Source organism: Rhea americana, unplaced genomic scaffold (genome assembly GCF_003343005.1).
Source record: "Rhea americana isolate MKP2758 unplaced genomic scaffold, rheAme1 scaffold_13, whole genome shotgun sequence".
In the NCBI taxonomy this organism is placed as follows: Eukaryota; Metazoa; Chordata; class Aves; order Rheiformes; family Rheidae; genus Rhea; species Rhea americana.
The window spans coordinates 480945-487149 of record NW_028185372.1 but is presented as its reverse complement, the minus strand read 5'-3'; the positions used below and the strand labels follow the sequence as shown (position 1 = coordinate 487149).

General features: G+C 43.4%; 1 protein-coding gene across 3 annotated transcripts in view; it reads left to right on the top strand.

Moving 5' to 3' along the window:
- The window catches only part of PDZD2 (PDZ domain containing 2), a 143062-nt gene that overhangs the window by 74890 nt on the left and 61967 nt on the right, over positions 1-6205 (top strand). The gene's annotated exons all lie outside the window — the stretch shown is intronic.

Below are 6205 nucleotides of genomic sequence, written 5' to 3'. Positions count from 1 at the left end.
AAAAAAAAAAAAAAAAAAAAAAACAAGTCTTAATCAGATTTCAGTATGCGTCTATCACCAGCAGAGCTGTTTGCCAATCTTCCCGAAGACGCTGATAGTATAAACAGATGAAGGCTGCTGTGCTAGGCTGGGGACTTGCTGCAACAGCTGGTTTTGTTTTTAAGGCTACAGAGCTGATAACRCAGCGATTCGAGTGTATGTCGTACTGCTAAATTGTGTCGAGCAAAGGTGCGGTATTAATGTGTCCCGAATCGGCGATCCCCGACGCTAGTGCATTGCGGTGGTGGTTGTTTCAAACTTAAAATACAGTAGAGAGACTGAAAGCAATAATAATAATAATAAAGAAAAAACATGATCCTAAAGAAACATAACTGAGAAAACCTGCTCTTCCCATCGGTGAGCCAAGTTTGATTTCGTGGTGCAACAGGGAGGGAGGGATGCTTGTGTACAGGTTTGGAAATTTACAGTCTGTAAAAACTTTTCTGAAAGAGAATGTTAAGTTAAAAAAGATCCAGACTTTCAGCATTTTGAATGCTCCAGCCACTTTAAAAACTTAAATCCGTTTTGAAGACATCTAATTACAGATATATCATAACTGAAGATAATGAGTTTTTCTGAAACAAAACTTTTGATCTAGAGCTTTTGACGCTATTGTTGTTTTGATGTTTTGAGCCATCTCAGTCTGAGAAGTAAATCATTAAATTCAGAAAAAATATTTGAATGGGAGCAATACATACATGTTTTTAATGCAAAGCACATATAAGGTAGCTTTGTAAAACGTGAAAGCTTAAAGTCACTGGAAATTTAAGAGCTATCATCTGTTTATGTCTGGTGCGTGAGAGATGACCAGAGAGGCAGTCATTTAGCAAAATTGCTTCTCTTCCCCCCCACCCCGCCAATATTTTGCTTAGAGGTATGACCTCTGTATGAGTCAGTATTAATTGCATTTTCCTGCATCAGAATGTGGAGAAATTTGAATAGCTAGAGCCTGAATAGCATGTCTTGATCATCCTTTTCTTTATAAAAACAAGGGGGCCTTATAGAAGCCTCTGCCTTTAACGTCTGTGTGGGAATGCTGTCAAAGGAATCAATGGCTTAATTCTGTTTCTTCGTAGACAGTGAATAAAACTTATAGAATTATATGAATCCTATTTAGAGAAGAGGGAAAGCAAGGAATAAGGAAACTTGGGAGCCTCAAATCTCCCTTAAAGCTGTTTTCAAAGCGTGACCCAGCACTTAGGCATTTGAGATTCAGTTGTGGTAGGAGCCTTTTGAAAATAGTTTCCACAACTTAGTGTCAGAAGTTGCAACCTGCTTCCAAGCTTCGAAGAGCGATCCAAGCCTTTCAGAGCGGTGGGGTGAATCATCTCCTCCTGAACGAGGATGAGGTGCATTGGCAGGGCATTGCATCTGTGGGGAAAACCGGCCCATCCCTGCTGCCCGCGCGGCGCTTGCCATCTCCGTGAGTTGGCTAATTGAATATCCAGCGCTGTCCATCTTGCGCCTTTGGAGACCGCTGTATTCACTTTGCAACAGTTCCGGCCAGTTGCAGTGAGCCCGAGGGTGGCTGTCAATGGCAGGAAAGGCTTGGAGAAGTGGCTCCGTGACCTGTGCAGCTGCGTGAGGACCTCTTGCGCTAAGGCCCCTCGTACTCCCTTTAGCTCCTTCTTACTCCTTGCCCCGGGAAGCAGGTCGAAGAGTTACAGAAATTGAAATACTGAAGCCAGAAAAGCTCTTTTCTCCCTTTTGAGTGTTTGTTTGAAGTTGTAGCAACCAAAAGTTAGGGCAGGAGAGTTTAGTTTGAGTCTACGTGTCTTCAGCTGCTCCATAACCGAACCCAGCAGGCAGCTTCCAGCTGATGCCTTGGAGAAGTTGCAGTGGGAGTGCTTTTGAGGCAGCTGTGTGCCGGGGTGTTGTTTGCTCTCAGCGTACCTCCTCTGCCACRAGCCTGGTGTTTTCCTTCTGCTTTATTCCTGTGCACTGCTAATAACAGCAGTGCTGAATCATAAAATGAGAGCCGAGACCAGTACTGTTTGTCAGATGAACCCACTAGGAGGTTCCTGCGTTACTTGTTTACGTGCRGGTGTCAGTGCCCTTCAGGCTTGCTTTCATCTCTTCGATCTCCATTGGTCTCTCCTGTGCACTTGGTGTTCTTGGTGACGCGTATAAACAAATCTGCTAGGTTCTTCTCTTGTACATAACCTCAATAAATATTGTACCCATCAATTAGCAGTCTATATTTAATGTTTACAGTTGGTTAAGTTATGGTGCAATATTTTCGGGATGAACTTAAATGCCCCTTAAAATGTACGGCTTCTAAACAAGTTCCTTGCATCTGCGTGGCAGGAAGGTCCCGGAGGCCTGGAAGCCAGGTATGACCTTGGGAGGGACCCAGGCTGATCTCGGTAGGAGGCACGTGCAGTGATTTGAAAACAGGCAGTCTCTGAGCTGGAGTAATGACCCATCACATCCTGGGAAGATTTGGGAGCTTAAATACAGCAATCAAAGTTTACTTCTTTTATTCAGCAGCTTGAAACAGGGTAGTGCTTTGTAGGCTGGTAATTGTAAAGGCAAGGATATAAGATGGGTATGCGGAGGGGCCACCGGAGTTAGCTGGGAAATGATAGAAGGAAAGAAACCCTGGGCGAGCTAGTTACATACTGATTTGTGGTTTCACCCGGCTTAGTGTTAAGACAGAATTCATCACTTTTGTTCTCAGTTTCTTTATCAGAGTGTTTTTGGAAGAGCTTTGGACTAGTCTCCTGGTTCTTCAGTCCTTGAGGAGTGTTGAGATACAATCTAATACAGCTGGCACAAGTGATGTATCAGAATTATGAGTTTTGTGAGTGCTGTTTGTAACAGTAGCTTGAGCTGGTTCAGTCCTCACTGACATGATGAGAGAGGCTTTCGTTGCTCACACCAGAAGCTGGGCTGGAGGTGAAGTGTATCAAAGCGCAGAACATGCAGGACCAGCCACCTTCTCTTCTTCCTGCCCTGGCAGGAGGCTCTGGAAAGTCCCTAAAGCACCAAGGATAAAAAAGAAAAGCAAACGAACTTCCAGGTATTCCCCCCTGAATGCTCTCCCTTCACTGTAGCTTCTGGATTAATTGAAATTAATTGAAATCCAGATCCAAGCTCAGCAGTCACCAGTGGAAGCTACCTAAATGAGACTGAGCTTTAATAACGAAGGTAGGTGGCAGAGCCTGGGGATTTGTGCATTTCTCCACTGGGTTATTTTATAGGATATAGGAGAGGTCCAGGGTGCGTGCCCAGCATCTCCTGGGTTGGTTGTGAGGCCTGAGCGTGTGCTTGTGGTGGGAAGTGTTTCCAGAATGGAAACAAGTCAGCATTAGGTAGCGCCATGAAGTATATTTTCTGCGAAGTCAGCTTACCATCTATTAAAAAAGGAGGGGAGGCGGGGAAGGCGAGAGGATATTACTGCCCAGCCTCGCGGAGGTTTGGGAGAGGTCTGGTTTATAAYGTAATGGTGCTTTGGATCCGTGGATGAGAAGTGCTCGGTATCGTTAACCCAAAATATTTTGCAGTGAGTTACAGCTGCCGGAACGGCGTGCTTAGCCAGCTCTGCTCCCTTGTGGGTCAGCTGGGCCTGTCTTGCATAGGCCACAACTCCCTTAAGACTTGTAACTGTATACACAGGTGCATGTGGATGCGTATGGATGTCTATGTCTGTGTCTGTAAAAGCYCAGTCAGGTCTTTGCAAATGGGCCCTTGCTTTTGTATCCTTTTAATTGAAATGTGCTTGATTGCAGTTTATCAAAACCCATGTTCTGTCCCATTACTGCTYTTTTATTAAGAGCTGGCTTGTCTCAGTGAGGGCTGAATGCTTTTGAATTATATTTTACTTTGTATTGAGGATGAGGTGACAGCCCTTCTGCAGCCATATTTACCAATTAGCACTGGTAAATGCCAGACTTACCTTGCATTTTTGTTACTGGAAAATGTACCTTATCTTGCTGAGCAGAAGAGCAGGGCTAGTGACACATTATAGGAATCAAAAATTGAGGTTCAAAATAATGCACTTACTTAAAAGATTTTACTTTTTTAAGCAGTATTAGAAAATCTTTTCCTATCAGTTTATTTTACCAAAATGAAAACCCTGCTCTGAGCAACATACTTACAAGTGTAAATATTCACAGCTCCATTGAAGCTAGTGAGGCTAAAATGATTTACATCAGCTGTTTTGGCAACCTAAGCGATAGTGATTATTGCATCAGGGCTATTATGAGGCTTTTGTACGATGCATGTTTTAGATATGAATAGCTCTGGTTTTGGTTTTTAATTGTAGACACCTTGAGATGCATAAAGGCCTTCTTCAGAGTCTGTTTGTGTTCTTTGGTCTTTTTAATCTTGTGTATTTGCTTCCAGCCCTCATTAACATGAATCCTGGGGCTGCCTACCGTCTCGAAGCTTCAGTGTGCTCCGTGATAAGGATGTGTTCCCTCTGTCGCGCCTGGGCCGGGTTGTCAGCTCTCTTTGGAGCAAGGGCTCTCTTAACTCCATCGTACAGCACTGAGAAAACTTGGCCTTGATTTTGCTTGGAGTTCTAGGCAGYGCTTTTATGTAACTGGTACTGATATTGCAAATACTCTTTTACTGCCAGTGATGTGATGTTCCACCTTGCCCTAAAACAGCAGTAGTCACAACTTTCTGGGATAAGTATCGCTTGCTGCCAAATTTCTTCAGATGAATTAAGATTTTACTTTTGTTTGCAGTGATTTAAGCAATAGCTACAGCTGTGGTAATTATAGATTTTAATTTCAAATAGTAATCTGTCCTTTTATTTTGTTTCTAAATGGAATTTTCTAGAGAGGCAGGGGAGCGTTGTGGGGAAAGATAACCTGGTAATGGATAAGTTATAATGAATTAGTTTTAATGCATCGTGTGGAAACTAAGTTCTCACTGTYGGAAATGAGCTACCTGCAAAGGCAGAACAGATATGTACCGTGTTATGTTACAGCAGCGCCTAAGCGATCTCAGCTGAGATCAAAGCTCTGTTACGATAAAACATAAGTACAAATGCATTTCCCACCTGCYGAAAAGTGTTTTTTCATTTTGCGTACAGTATTAATGATACAGAAAATCCACAACTGGAATGCAGAAGGATGGCTTCAGCTGAATATAAATTCACACCATTTATGTTTTAATCATTAAGTGCAAGTGTTTGAAAACAAGTGGACATGCCTTAAAATAGAACATGCTGTTTGTTTAGTTCTGTAAAGCTTTAGGTGTAAATCATGATTATAAAGCTATATGCCCTTAATTTTTGATTCGGTGGGCTGAAATCACTGAACAGACCTGAGGCATCCTTTGGCACAAGCGGGTGTAATATCCGCCCCCATGAAAGACTTGGCTTTAGCTAACATCAGTACCACAGTGGCTTGCTCCAGGATAGACTTTAATATGCTGCAGTCATTGAGGGTTTATTATTATTATTTCTATTATTGAGAAACTTCAAACCGACCGACCAAACATTCTCAATAACTTAGCAACAGAATGAGACCARGCAAGACATCTGTGAGCACGCAAACATATTTGAACTTTTAAAAGCCTGAACTTTCCAGGGGGAGTTGCTGTGCTTAAAACCCCCTGGATCAGGGACAGTGAGAAATCCGTTGGCCGCTCTTGAAATAAAGCTTCAGTCGAAGGCAGGAGGTGGAGGGAGGGCGAGGAAGGGCCCATGGAGGCACCATCCAGATGGTGATGGCTCAGGATGACAAATGACTCCAGCAGATTTTTATAAGGGGTGATTATGTAGTTCAGGTGCTTGCAATGGCTGATAAAATGTTTAAAGCCCTTGCCAAAAAAATGATGTCAAGGATCAGCCTGTCCCTGGAGAGGGATCSCTGGAGGTCATTTGGTGTTAAGTAACAGGGTTTTCATTCCCTCCTCCGTGATGCCTGTTTTGTGTATTTTAACTGTGTGTGTTTTGGGGGTGGTGGTGGGGGAAATGTTGCTTTTAGCTGTTCCCCAGTGTTCATCTCCTGGGGCACTTCTCTCTGTTTCAGAAAAGGACACCAAGTGCCTGGGAATTGTTATAACGTGGCACTCTGTTTAGGTGGTCAGTGCTGGACACTTGAATGGAGTCGCAGTTGTGCCTGTGCTGTTGGCTCCTGCCTATTTCTTGGGCATAGAAAAGTGGCATGGTCAACCCTGGGCAATTCTTATTAATGGTTGGTCGTTTGTT